The following is a 14,817-nucleotide window of genomic DNA, read 5'->3' as shown; positions in this document are numbered from 1 at the left end:
AAACATAAATAAATGCACTACTCTTTGAACTTTTCTTTAGTTTTGAAAATTTTCAAGGTGGTAAGTTGAAGGAATTATTGTATTTTTTGTGGTTGGTGGTTTATGGCAACCAATACTCCTTTACAGAGATGATGCCTACGCTTCTTTTCTAACACAGTAACTAGTTGTAAACAAACCGGTCGGCTTTTGTTCAGTCCACATCTTGGTTAAGCAGGCAGATATTAAGCCATATAAGGACTGCATCTCCTTTGAGAAACCAGGAGAAAACTGAGCAGATGATCCATCTAACATTTGTATCCTTTTGGGAAGTGTGCACCAGTTCCTACTCATCTATGCCATCCCAGCTCTTAGGCAATCTTGACTCTAGATGTGTCGTTGCACAGACATCCCTTAAACCTGATGCACTGACTTTCAACTAACTTGTATTTTAGCCCTAACGATGAGCATCCCAGATTTAGATTTCAGCATTCTTTTTTGAGATTATTATAAATTGTTATGACCCTAACTCATGGAATAAACCTTATTAAATGTCTTTTTCTCACTCAACTATTTAGGTTGAACACCTACATGACAGTGTTGAGAACTCTGAGTACATTTCCCTCATATTCAAAGTATTTCTATTCTCTGGACACCTCAGGGTAATTTCTGACATTATGACAAATATAAAAACCTCAATGGCTGAACTTGTGAGTGCAAAGTAGTTATATTATGGCATTTATAAAGAATCTCTCAAAAGGATCCATTCAGCCATATACTAGAGTTCATTTCTAGAACATAAAATTTCACTTTTACACTGGGGAATCTCAGGAAGAGTTGCTCTATATGGTTCCAGGCTTGGCTTCAAGCACAATAAGAAGTGATACCTCTGGCATAATCATTAGAAGACAAGAGGGAAGATACACGGACCTGGCCATGATTCTTAGCTGTGATATCTATAATCTGATGTGTATATTTTAAGTAATTTATTTAAATTTCTAATATTTTTATTAATATATTTAGTATCTAGTATGAATAGAATGGCACTAGTGGTAAAGAACCTGCTGCCAATGCAGGAGACATAAGAGACGCGGGTTCGGTCCCTGGATCGGGAAGATCCCCTGTAGGAGGAAATGGCAACCCATTCCAGTATTCTTGCCTGGAGAATCCCATGGACAGAGGAGCCTGGCAGACTACAGTCCATAGGGTCACAAAGAGTCGGACACGACTGAAGCAACTTAGCACAAAACCTACTACAGATTTCTCGACTTCAGTAACTCAGTACCAATAATACAAATTTCAATTGGTCAACTGGTCAAAAAAATGACCAACGAGGGTGAGTCACGTAGAGACTTCAGTCTTACTCACTGTTTCCCCTGTTGGAAACTGCCCCTCCACGGGCTTCCATGATACACATTCTCCTCATTTTCTTCTGACCTCTCAGTTCACTCAAATTTATTCTTCCTTTGATAGTTCCTCTTCCTTCAGTCACTACTTAAATATTATCTTTCCCTGCAGACTTTATCTGGCTTTCTCTTCACTCTACACACTCTGGGGATCCCACACAGGGTTTCACCTACCACTGATGGCTCTCAAATGTCTCCTTTGAGCTAGCACTGCTCTTTGGAATGTCAAAATCAAGTCTATTTCTTCCTGCTGGACCTCTCTCCCCCACATATGTTCCTCCTTCTGTAACCCTGTGCTCAGCAAGCAACATCCTTTTCCTGCACGAAACAGCCTTTTCCCACACAAAACTTTGGGGTTATCTGTGACTCTCTTTCTTTCTTTCTTTCCCTAAATGTAATTGCTCAATATGTCCTGTTGAAACTACAGCCTAAATATCTTTAAATTTTTCTCTTATTCTCCATCTTTACTTTCAATGACCGATGACTCAGTATTTCTGTCATATTCCAAAATCATCTCCCTCTTTTAGACAGTATTTCTGAATCTACTCCTTACATTACCATCAGAAGGACTTTTTTAAGTATGAAAACAACATCACGTCCCTTCACTGCTCAGAATCCTTTTTTCCTTTATCTCCCCTTTATTCTCAGGGAACATCTAAACTCCTTAGAATCCTCTACATGGCTCTTTCTGACCTTGTTTTTTGTCCATTCATATCCATTGTGCCACCATAGTGAGTGCATTTAATTTCAAATCTTGCTCGATTGCCTTGCACCTCTGCACACCCTGATTTCTTTCTCTGGAATGACTTTCTTCTGTTTGTTTTCCTAGCTGACTCCTACTGCCCTTGAAAGAGCAAGCTCAGGCATCATCTCATCTGGGAAGGCTGTCCCAGTCTGCTTAGGTACTTCTCTGTGTGCTGACAGGCTATTCTGTTTATATATCTATCAAGAAATATAATACAGTGGTATTAGTTTATCTTCTTGTCTGTGTCCTTCACTGGATCATTAAATTCCTAAGTATCAGTTCAGTTCAGTTCAGTCACTCAGTCGTCTTCAACTCTTTGTGACTCCATGGACTGCAGCAGGCCAGGCTTCCCTGTCCATCATCAACTCCCAGAGCTTGCTCAAACTCATGTCCATCGACTCTGTGATGCCATCCAACCACCTCATCCTCTGTCGTACCCTTCTCCTGTCTTCAATCTTTCCCAGCATCAAGGTCTTTTCTAAGGTGTCAGTTCTCTGCATCAGATAGCCAAAGTATTGGAGTTTCAGCTTCAGCATCAATCCTTCCAGTGACTACTCAGGACTGATTTCCTTAAGGACTGACTGGTTGGATCTCCTTGCAGTCCAAGGGACTCTCAAGAGTCTTCTTCAACACCACAGTTCAAAAGCATCAATTCTTCAGCACTCAGCTTTCTTTATAGTTCAACTCTCACATCCATACATGACTACTGGAAAAACCATAGTTTTGACTAGACAGACCTTTCTGGCAAAGTAATGTCTCTGCTTTTTAATATGCTGTCCAGGTTTGTCATAGCTTTTCTTCCAAGGAGCAAGTGTCTTTTAATTTCAAGGCTGCAGTCACCATCTGAAGTGATTACGGAGCCCAAGAAAACAAAGCTTCTCACTGTTTCCACTGTTCCCCATCCGTTTGTAAGGAGTGATGGGACCAGATGCCATAATCTTAGTTTTTTGAGCACTGAGTTTTAAGCCAACTTTTTCACTCTCCTCTTTCACTTTCATCAAGAGACTTTTTAGTTCCTCTTTACTTTCTGCCATAAGGGTGGTGTTATCTGCATATCTGAGGTTATTGATATTTCTCCCAGCAATCTTGATTCCAGCTTGTGCTTCATCCAGTCAGAGTTTCACATGATGTCCTCTGCATAGAAGTTAAATAAGCAGGGTGACAATATACAGCCTTGACCTACTCCTTTCTCAATTTGAAACCAGTCTGTTGTTTTATGTCTGGTTCTAACTGTTGCTTCTTGACCGGCAAACAGATTTCTCAGGAGGCAGGTAAGGTGGTCTGGTATCCTAAATATCAGCCTCTTTTTAATCTCTATATCCACATGGCCTGGCACATAACATTATCAAACAAATATTTAGTAAATGGAAATATACATTTAAAACTTTCATCAAAAAAGAGTTTCAATGCATTGAGTCATTCAAGTATTATAGTCAGTATTGAAGTCGAACACTGATGGTGATATCCACACTCAAACACTAGTTTTTCTCATTATCAAGTGGCCAGAGATTTGCTGCAATAGAAAGGGAAAAGTAAGTTTTAAAATGGTCTACTAGAAGTTGCTATAATGGTTATAAATTCTCTAGTGGCATTACAGTAGAACCATTAATAACAGATATTGTTCTGTTTTTCTAATTTCTCAGTATATTTTTTTTTTTTTTTTTTTTTTTTTTTTTAGTATATTTTTACTTTTATGAAAAACCTAACTATTTTTCAACACTTTGGATCTTAAGCTTTCTAATTTGCATTCAGCTGAACTGTAGCTAGCTGGAGATTTAGAGAGGAAATACTCTTTCATCATTTATATAACAAGTGCTGCAGGTTCTATAATCTTTATGAGTTTCATATGAACCACTGATTTGTGACAACATCAGTTGACATTTTATAGATCATCAGAATCTTCCTCAAGGCAGAAATTTACAGTCTTGTTTCTAATAGCCAACAGTCACAGAAGTATTCATGTACCTGCTAACATTTATATTCTTGAGCCCCACTGTACAACTCCATTGTACTGTATAATCTTTGACAGCAATTCTTTCTCCTGTTTTCAATCATTCTCGGTTATGAAGCTATAAAATTAAGAAAACATCAGTGTTAGAATCTTCTTTCAACATCTTCCTTGTCTTTGTTTTTTTTTTCAACAGAAAAGTGCAATTATTCAGCTAATATGAAGACTTACTTAAACCCTCCATTTCTTTTTAATGTCAGTCTGTATCTTTATAAGGAAAAAAATGATAACTTTGTTCCTCAATATGGAGGAAAGAGAATGTTTACTTTACTCCTCTGGAATTTCATGTCAGGAACTAGAATGTTATTGAGATGATAGCCTAAAACATTTCCTTTTGTTTCAAAAATAAGGGGGAAAAGAGACAGGAATCCCCAGTATCTGTAGGTCGAAAGATATAAACAATGATGCGGTAATAGCGATCATAGTTCAGCACCACGGACAGTGGGACAGCACTCACTTCCCCATCTCTGATTTTTTAAAATATTCTACTTACACATCATTACCCAAAGTGAGTTGCACTAAATGTTCCTCTGGGATGCCAGGAGAAAAATATTATAACTTCATTTCTAATTATTTTTATTTTAAAAATTGTAAAGTTAAGCTTAGTTAACATTAAGTAGATGAACAGGCGTGAGTACTGATGTATAATTTATAAGTAAATATACATACATAGGTATATATTTGGGGTGTATACTCAAAATACCTTTACTAATATGTACACAATCAAATGAGTTTTGAGAGTGCTCCTAGAGATGATGGGGCACTACTGAAAATTTTGGCCAGGGGAATGACATGATGAAAGGGGGGTTTGGGGAAAAACAATCTAAGAGCAGTATAGAGGTTAGATGGGAAAGAGTAGATGTTGAAGTTAGGAAGACTGGTTAGGAGGCTATTGCAAGAATCTAAGTATCAACTAGGGTGGTGACACTGGGGAAGCAGAAAGCCATACTTGCAAAAGATGTTGTAAAAGAAGCATCTTCAAAGTTAGGAGTGAAAAAATGTCAAAGAGTAAGTGGAATTTTGATCTATACAGGGAAAAAGGGAATCAGTTTTGAGACATGAACCACACTGTAACCACCACTGACAAAAAAGCCCACATAAATAATACATGATCTACAGTATTATCTTCTTGAACAGGAAAGTTAGGATCCTGAAAAGGTCCACAGCAGAAGATACACAGTTGAATAACTTAAAACCTTATAGGGAAAAAAAAAAAAAAAAAAAACAGAATTGTGGAGGCAACGATTATACCCAAACTTATGGAAGTCTTATGAATTTTTATGTTCAGAAAAATAAACAATAAATACTGAGACCCCTCTGAGTAATTTTCTATCCATAAAATAATAAATATTAGGTAAGAAATAGCAATCAATTAAGGAAACATCATAAAATGTACATACATATGTAACTAGTAATGATGATTTCTATAAATTATTCTCCTTTGCCAGCTATAATACACTGGGAATTTTTCAGGTACTTCCTCTTCCATTTTCAAGACGTGCTTTGGAATTTGTTTTTATTTTTTGTTAGACAAATACATAATAAAGAATTTCCTGGATGCTAGTGATACATTTGAAAAGACCCTGATGTTGGGAAAGATTAAAGGCAGGAGGAGAAGGGGACGACAGAGAATGAGATGGTTGGATGGCATCACCGACTCAACGGACATGAGTTTGAGTAAACTCCGGGAGTTGGTGATGGACAGGGAGGCCTGGAGTGCTGCAGTACATGGGGTCGCAAAGGGTCGGACATGACTGAGCAACTGAACTGAATTTTATCTTCCAAATTTCTTTCTAATTTTTTTCTTTTAATTTTATTTTATTTTTAAACTTTACATAATTGTATTAGTTTTGCCAAATATCAAAATGAATCCGCCACAGGTATACATGTGTTCCCCATCCTGAACCCCCCTCCCTTCTCCCTCCCCATACCATCCCTCTGGGTCGTCCCAGTGCACCAGCCCCAAGCATCCAGTATTGTGCATCGAACCTGGACTGGTGACTCGTTTCATACATGATATTTTACATGTTTCAATGCCATTCTCCCAAATCTTCCCACCCTCTCCCTCTCCCACAGAGTCCATAAGACTGTTCTATACATCAGTGTCTCTTTTGCTGTCTCGTACACAGGGTTATTGTTACCATCTTTCTAAATTCCATATATATGCGTTAGTATACTGTATTGGTGTTTTTCTTTCTGGCTTACTTCACTCTGTATAATAGGCTCCAGTTTCATCCACCTCATTAGAACTGATTCAAATGTATTCTTTTTAATGGCTGAGTAATACTCCATTGTGTATATGTACCACAGCTTGCTTATCCATTCATCTGCTGATGGGCATCTAGGTTGCTTCCATGTCCTGGCTATTATAAATAGTGCTGCGATGAACATTGGGGTACACGTGTCTCTTTCCCTTCTGGTTTCCTCAGTGTGTATGCCCAGCAGTGGGATTGCTGGATCATAAGGCAGGTCTATTTCCAGTTTTTTAAGGAATCCCCACACTGTTCTCCATAGTGGCTGTACTAGTTTGCATTCCCACCAACAGTGTAAGAGGGTTCCCTTTTCTCCACACCCTCTCCAGCATTTATTACTTGTAGACTTTTGGATCGCAGCCATTCTGACTGGTGTGAAATGGTACCTCATAGTGGTTTTGATTTGCATTTCTCTGATAATGAGTGATGTTGAGCATCTTTTCATGTGTTTGTTAGCCACCTGTATGTCTTCTTTGGAGAAATGTCTATTTAGTTCTTTGGCCCATTTTTTGATTGGGTCATTTATTTTTCTGGAGTTGAGCTGTAGGAGTTGCTTGTATATTCTCGAGATTAGTTGTTTGTCAGTTGCTTCATTTGCTATTATCTTCTCCCATTCTGAAGGCTGTCTTTTCACCTTGCTAATAGTTTCCTTTGATGTGCAGAAGCTTTTAAGGTTAATTAGGTCCCATTTGTTTATTTTTGCTTTTATTTCCAATATTCTGGGAGGTGGGTCATAGAGGATCCTGCTGTGATGTATGTCAGAGAGTGTTTTGCCTATGTTCTCCTCTAGGAGTTTTATAGTTTCTGGTCTTACGTTTAGATCTTTAATCCATTTTGAGTTTATTTTTGTGTATGGTGTTAGAAAGTGTTCTAGTTTCATTCTTTTACAAGTGGTTGACCAGAGTTCCCAGCACCACTTGTTAAAGAGATTGTCTTTAATCCATTGTATATTCTTGCCTCCTTTGTCAAAGATAAGGTGTCCATGTGTGCGTGGATTTATCTCTGGGCTTTCTATTTTGTTCCATTGATCTATATTTCTGTCTTTGTGCCAGTACCATACTGTCTTGATAACTGTGGCTTTGTAGTAGAGCCTGAAGTCAGGTAGGTTGATTCCTCCAGTTCCATTTTTCTTTCTCAAGATCGCTTTGGCTATTCGAGGTTTTTTGTATTTCCATACAAATTGTGAAATTATTTATTCTAGCTCTGTGAAGAATACCATTGGTAGCTTGATAGGGATTGCATTGATCTATAAATTGTTTTGGGTAGTATACTCATTTTCACTATATTGATTCTTCCAATCCATGAACATGGTATATTTCTCCATCTGTTAGTGTCCTCTTTGATTTCTTTCACCAGTGTTTTATAGTTTTCTATATATAGGTCTTTAGTTTCTTTAGGTAGATATATTCCTAAGTATTTTATTCTTTCCGTTGCAATGGTGAATGGAATTGTTTCCTTAATTTCTCTTTCTGTTTTCTCATTATTAGTGTATAGGAATGCAAGGGATTTCTGGGTGTTGATTTTATATCCTGCAACTTTACTATAATCATTGATTAGTTCTAGTAATTTTCTGGTGGAGTATTTAGGGTTTTCTATGTAGAGGATCATGTCATCTGCAAATAGTGAGAGCTTTAGTTCTTCTTTTCCAATTTGGATTCCTTTGATTTCTTTTTCTGCTCTGATTGCTGTGGCCAAAACTTCCAAAACTATGTTGAATAGTAATGGTGAAAGTGGGCACCCTTGTCTTGTTCCTGACTTTAGAGGAAATGCTTTCAATTTTTCACCATTGAGGATAATGTTTGCTGTGGGTTTGTCATATATAGCTTTGATTATGTTGAGGTATGTTCCTTCTATTCCTGCTTTCTGGAGAGTTTTGATCATAAATGGATGTTGAATTTTGTCAAAGGCTTTCTCTGCATCTATTGAGATAATCATATGGTTTTTATTTTTCAATTTGTTAATGTGGTGTATTACATTGATTGATTTGTGGATATTGAAGAATCCTTGCATCCCTGGCATAAAGCCCACTTGGTCATGGTGTATGATCTTTTTAATGTGTTGTTGGATTCTGATTGCTAGAATTTTGTTAAGGATTTTTGCATCTATGTTCATCAGTGATATTGGCCTGTAGTTTTCTTTTTTTGTGGGATCTTTGTCAGGTTTTGGTATTAGGGTGATGGTGGCCTCATAGAATGAGTTTGGAAGTTTACCATCCTCTGCATTTTCTGGAAGAATTTGAGCAGGATAGGTGTTAGCTCTTCTCTAAATTTTTGGTAGAATTCAGCTGTGAAGCCGTCTGGACCTGGGCTTTTGTTTGCTGGAAGATTTTTGATTACGGTTTCAATTTCCGTGCTTGTGATGGGTCTGTTCAGATTTTCTATTTCTTCCTGGTCGAGTTTTGGAAAGTTGTACTTTTCTAAGAATTTGTCCATTTCTTCCACGTTGTCCATTTTATTGGCATATAATTGTTGATAGTACTCTCTTATGATCCTTTGTATTTCTGTGTTGTCTGTTGTGATCTCTCCATTTTCATTTCTAATTTTATTGATTTGATTTTTCTCCCTTTGTTTCTTGATGAGTCTGGCTAATGGTTTGTCAATTTTATTTATCCTTTCAAAAAACCAGCTTTTGGTTTTGTTGATTTTTGTTATGATCTCTTTTGTTTCTTTTGCATTCATTTCTGCTCTAAGTTTTAAGATTTCTTTCCTTCTACTAACCCTGGGGTTCTTCATTTCTTCCTTTTCTAGTTGCTTTAGGTGTAGAGTTAGGTTATTTATTTGACTTTTTTCTTGTTTCTTGAGGTGTGCCTGTATTGCTATGAACTTTCCCCTTAGGACTGCTTTTACCGTGTCCCACAGGTTTTGGGTTGTTGTGTTTTCATTTTCATTCATTTCTATGCAAATTTTGATTTCTTTTTTGATTTCTTCTGTGATTTGTTGGTTATTCAGCAGCGTGTTGTTCAGCCTCCATATGTTGGAATTTTTAATAGTTTTTCTCCTGTAATTGAGATCTAATCTTACTGCATTGTGGTCAGAAAAGATGCTTGGAATGATTTCTATTTTTTTGAATTTACCAAGGCTAGCTTTATGGCCCAGGATGTGATCTATCCTGGAGAAGGTTCCATGTGCACTTGAGAAAAAGGTGAAATTCATTGTTTTGGCATGAAATGTCCTATAGATATCAGTTAGGTCTAACTGGTCTATTGTATCGTTTAAAGTTTGTGTTTCCTTGTTAATTTTCTATTTAGTTGATCTATCCATAGGTGTGAGTGGGGTATTAAAGCCTCCCACTATTATTGTGTTATTGTTAATTTCTCCTTTCATACTTGTTAGCATTTGTCTTACATACTGTGGTGCTCCCGTGTTGGGTGCATATATATTTATAATTGTTATATCTTCTTCTTGGATTGATCCTTTGATCATTATGTAGTGACCTTCTTTGTCTCTTTTCACAGCCTTTGTTTTAAAGTCTATTTTATCTGATATGAGTATTGCTACTCCTGCTTTCTTTTGGTCCCTATTTGCATGGAAAATCTTTTTCCAGCCCTTCACTTTCAGTCTGTATGTGTCCCCTGTTTTGAGGTGGGTCTCTTGTAGACAACATATGTAGGGGTCTTGTTTTTGTATCCATTCAGCCAGTCTTTGTCTTTTGGTTGGGGCATTCAACCCATTTACGTTTAAGGTAATTACTGATACGTATGATCCCATTGCCATTTACTTTATTGCTTTGGGTTCGAATTTATACACCATTTCTGTGTTTCCTGTCTAGAGAATATCCTTTAGTATTTGTTGGAGAGCTGGTTTGATGGTGCTGAATTCTCTCAGCTTTTGCTTGTCTGAAAAGCTTTTGATTTCTCCTTCATACTTGAATGAGATCCTTGCTGGGTACAATAATCTGGGCTGTAGGTTATTTTCTTTCATCATTTTGAGTATGTCTTGCCATTCCCTCCTGGCTTGAAGAGTTTCTATTGAAAGATCAGCTGTTATCCTTATGGGTATTCCCTTGTGTGTTATTTGTTGTTTTTCCCTTGCTGCTTTTAATATTTGTTCTTTGTGTTTGATCTTGTTAATTTGATTAATATGTGTCTTGGGGTGTTTCGCCTTGGGGTGATCCTGTTTGGGACTCTCTGGGTTTCTTGAACTTGGGTGATTATTTCCTTCCCCATTTTAGGGAAGTTTTCAACTATTATCTCCTCAAGTATTTTCTCATGGTCTTTCTTTTTGTCTTCTTCTTCTGGGACCCCTATGATTCGAATGTTGTAGCGTTTAATATTGTCCTGGAGGTCTCTGAGATTGTCCTCATTTCTTTTAATTCGTTTTTCTTTTATCCTCTCTGATTCATTTATTTCTACCATTCTATCTTCTAATTTACTAATCCTATCTTCTGTCTCTGTTATTCTACTATTTGTTGCCTCCAGAGTGTTTTTAATTTCACTTATTGCATTATTCATTATATATTGACTCTTTTTTATTTCTTCTAAGTCCTTGTTAAACCTTTCTTGCATCTTCTCAATCTTTGTCTCCAGGCTATTTATCTGTGATTCCATTTTGATTTCAAGATTTTGGATCAATTTCACTATCATTATTCGGAATTCTTTATCAGGTAGATTCCCTATCTCTTCCTCTTTTGTTTGGTTTGGTGCGCATTTATCCTGTTCCTTTATCTGCTGGGTATTCCTCTGTCTCTTCATCTTGTTTAAATTGCTGAGTTTGGGGTGTCCTTTCTGTATTCTGGCGGTTTGTGGAGTTCTCTTTATTGTGGCGTTTCCTCGCTGTGTGTGGGTTTGTACAGGTGGCTTGTCAAAGTTTACTGGTTAGGGAAGCTTGTGTCGATGTTCTGGTGGATGGAGCTGTATTTCTTCTCTCTGGAGTGTAATGAAGTGTCCAGTAATGAGTAATGAGATGTCTATGGTTTTGGGGTGACTTTGGGCAGCCTGTATCTTGAAGCTCAGGGCTGTGTTCCTTTGTTGCTGGAGAATTTGCTTGGTATGTCTTTCCCTGGAACTTGTTGGCCCTTGTGTGGTGCTTGGTTTCAGTGCAGGTATGGAGGCATTTGATGAGCTCCTGTCAATTAATGTTCCTTGGAGTCAGGAGCTCCCTGGAGTCAGGGTTTGGACTTAAGCCTCCTACTTCCAGTTATTGGTCTTATTTTTACAGTAGTTTCAGAGCTTCTCCTTCTACACAGCACCATTGATAAAACATCTATGTTAAATATGAAAAGTTTCTCTATTGTGAGGGTCACTCAGAGAGGTTCACAGCGGTACATGGAGAAGAGAAGAGGGAGGAGGGAGTTAGAGGTGACCCAAATGAGATGAGGTGGAATCAGTAGTGGAGAGAGTGGGCTAGCCAGTAGTCACTTCCTTATGTGCACTCCACAACTGGACCGCTCAGAGATGTTCACGGAGTTATACAGAGAAGAGAAGGAGGAAGGAGACAGAGGTGGCCAGAAGGATAAAAGGGGGAAATGAAAAGGAGGGAGACAGATCCAGCCAGTAATCGGTTCCCTAAGTGTTCTCCACCGTCTGGAACACACAGAAATTCACAGAGTTGGGTAGAGTAGAGAGGGGCTAGGGAGGAGATACAGGCGACCTGGTGGAGAAAACGGAGAGTCCAAAGGGAGAGAGAGCAGTCAAGCCAGTAATCTCGCTCCCTAGTGAAAAAAATGGGTCCTGAAGATTGGGTTCTTAAAGGTACAAAATTGGTAACAAATACATAAAAGCAAAAATTAAAAACCTAGAGTCGAGTTTGGAATTTCAAAAATACGATGTTAATGAAAAGAAGAAGGAAAAGAAAGAGAGAAAAAACGAACAAAGAAAAACAAACAAGGTCACGAAAATTAGAAAGAAACTACAGGTACAAAATTGATAACTAATACCAAAAAGCAAAAATTAAAAATCTAAAGTAGAGTTTGGAATTTCAAAAATACAATGTTAAAAAAAAAAGAAGAAGAAGAAAAATAAAGAGAGAAAACAAACAAACCAACAAAAAAACAATGTCACAAAAATTATAAAGAAAATACAGGTACAAAATTGATATCAAATGCCAAAAAGCATAAATTAAAAATCTTGAGTAGAGTTTGGAATTGCAGATATACGATGTTATATAAAAGAAGAAGAGAAAGAAACAGAGGGGAAAAAAAAAAGTCACAGAAATTATAAAAAAAAAACTATAGGTACAAAATTGATAACATATACCAAAAGGCTAAAATTAAAAATCTAGAGTAGAGTTTGGAATTTCAAAAATACAATGTTAAAGAAAAGAAGAAAAAGAAAAAAAAAAAAAAACACGGTCAAAAAATTATAAAATATATATACGAAGTTTGCTGAAGAAGAAAAAAAATAGGGTCTTTTTTTTTTTTTTTTGCAAAGTAATAGGTTATAAAAGTGAAAATTAAAGGACAATAGAGGACTTAAATTTTTTTTTTTAATTAAAAAAAAAAGAAAGAAAGATTGATCATAAAAATAGTAAAAATATATCTAGGTCTTTCTCTGGTTTTGTTGTGAGTATTGTGGGTTCAGTTCATTTTTGGCTAGTTCCTTGGTTCGACTTATATTTCTCCAGATCTATAGGCCCCATCCTATGTAGTCCGTAGTAACCACAGGGTTTTAATCTATGGCCTGTAGCTTCCAAGGCGTTTCCCTCTGTTATAGCTTCTTCTGTTTGCTGGTCTCTTCAGTGTCTGGTTTCCGCCCTGACACAAAGGGGACGGTGGAGGACACTATTTTTTTTTTTTTTATTTAGGCTCACTTGTTCAGTCCTGCTGTGGGGAAGGAGGGAGGGATGCTGCAAACAGATAACACTGGCGTGCGCTCGCAGTGCCTCAGCCACACTGGGTCTGCCCCGGCTCACGGCGCGTGTAGCCTCCCTGCCCACACTGCTCGGGCTCTAGGTTGTTCTGCCGGGAACAGAGTCCGGCCCTGGGCTGAGCTCCCAGGTCCAAGCCGCTCAGGTTCAGGCACTCGGGTAGTCCTCAGAGGCGCAGACTCGGTTGGGCCTGCGTTTTGTGTTCTTCCCAGATCCAAGCAGCTCAGGTGATGTGTTTGGCGGGCGCCAATGCTGCGACTTATTGCCTCCCCGCCACTCGGTTATCTGGGTGTAAAACCGGCGCACCTTCTCAGGCAGATGTTGACCGTCCAGACCCCCAAGAAGTTTTAATTAGCAAAGAAGCCTGCTTACAGTTTTATAGATAGTGTCTCTCTGGGGCTGCGATTGCCCCCTTCCGGCTCTGGCTGCCTGTCACTGGAGGGGGAAGGTCTGCAGCCGGCTATCTCTGTTCTGTCCTTTGTTCCGTGCGCGGGCCTGGCGGTGTCTTAGGTTAGGGCTGGCTTTTCGCGTGGTAGATATCCCACAGTCTGGTTTGCTAGCCCAAATTATTTCGCTCAGATAGCGCTCAGGACATTTGGGCCAGATTCTTACTCTAAGCGACAAAGCCCGCGCCGCGCTTCCCTGCCCAGCCCCTGCTTGCTAATGGCGTGTGCATGTGTCTGCGCTGCTTCTCCGCTGGGGGAGTTACCCTAGGGCTCGCAATCTACGATTTTTAATTGTTTATTTATTTTTTTCTCCCTGTTATGTTGCCCACTGTGCTTCCAAAGCTCAGCACAGATTCGGCAGTGAGAAGGTTTCCTAGTGTTTGGAAACTTCTCTCTTTTTAAGACTCCCTTCCCGGGACGGAACTCCGTCCCTCCCTCTTTTGTCTCTTTTTTTGTCTTTTATATTTTTTCCTACCTCCTTTCGAAGACTTGGGTTGCTTTTCTGGGTGCCTGATGTCCTCTGCCGGCATTCAGAAGTTGTTTTGTGGAATTTACTCGACGTTTAAATGCTCTTTTGATGAATTTGTGGGGGAGAAAGTGTTCTCCCCATCCTACTCCTCCGCCATCTTGGCTCCTCCTTTCTTTCTAATTTTTGACTTGGATATATTGCTTTGTTTCTTGGATCCCACTGTGACTCCTGAAGATACACAGTAATTGGGATGTGAAAGGTATAAAATCTTTTTACCTTCAAATCACCTTAACCTTGGCTTTGCCCTTGGTTGAACAGGGCTGAATTACATGACAACAGCACATTATAAACTTCTCCCATGGAACCTCTGCTAGCTTTTGTGCTACTAGAAAAAGGTCCTCCCTTTGGGTAGAGGCAGCCCCCAAAATCAGTGTGCATTTCAGTCTCTATTCTCACCATCAGCGGACACCGATGTACAGCACAAAACTTCTGCTGTTTTAAGCCACTTGGTTTGCAATATTCTTTACAACAGCCCTAGAACATGAATACATGTACCATCAACTCTCTCTCATCTTGCACCTGTGTCCGGTTCACTGAGAATTTTTCAAATGGCCAGGGACTTCCCTGGTGGTCCAGTGGTTGAGAATTTGCCTTCCAGTGCAGGGGATGTGGCTTTGATCTCTGGATGGGAACTAAGACCCCACATGCTGCA

General features: G+C 38.7%; 1 long non-coding RNA gene across 1 annotated transcript; it reads right to left on the bottom strand.

Annotated features, from left to right (window-relative positions):
• Positions 1 to 3,271: 3,271 nt before the first annotated feature.
• On the bottom strand, positions 3,272 to 14,288 carry LOC129643191 (uncharacterized). Its single transcript, XR_008710131.1, has 3 exons — positions 14,112 to 14,288; positions 4,093 to 4,196; positions 3,272 to 3,640 (listed from the first exon to the last, which is right to left on the bottom strand). It is a non-coding gene; the product is annotated as an uncharacterized LOC129643191 (long non-coding RNA).
• Between the last annotated feature and the right edge of the window lie 529 nt (positions 14,289 to 14,817).

The sequence above is a fragment of the Bubalus kerabau genome, chromosome 2 (genome assembly GCF_029407905.1).
Source record: "Bubalus kerabau isolate K-KA32 ecotype Philippines breed swamp buffalo chromosome 2, PCC_UOA_SB_1v2, whole genome shotgun sequence".
Taxonomy (NCBI): domain Eukaryota; kingdom Metazoa; phylum Chordata; class Mammalia; order Artiodactyla; family Bovidae; genus Bubalus; species Bubalus kerabau.
This window is presented reverse-complemented; position numbering and strand designations above follow the sequence as displayed.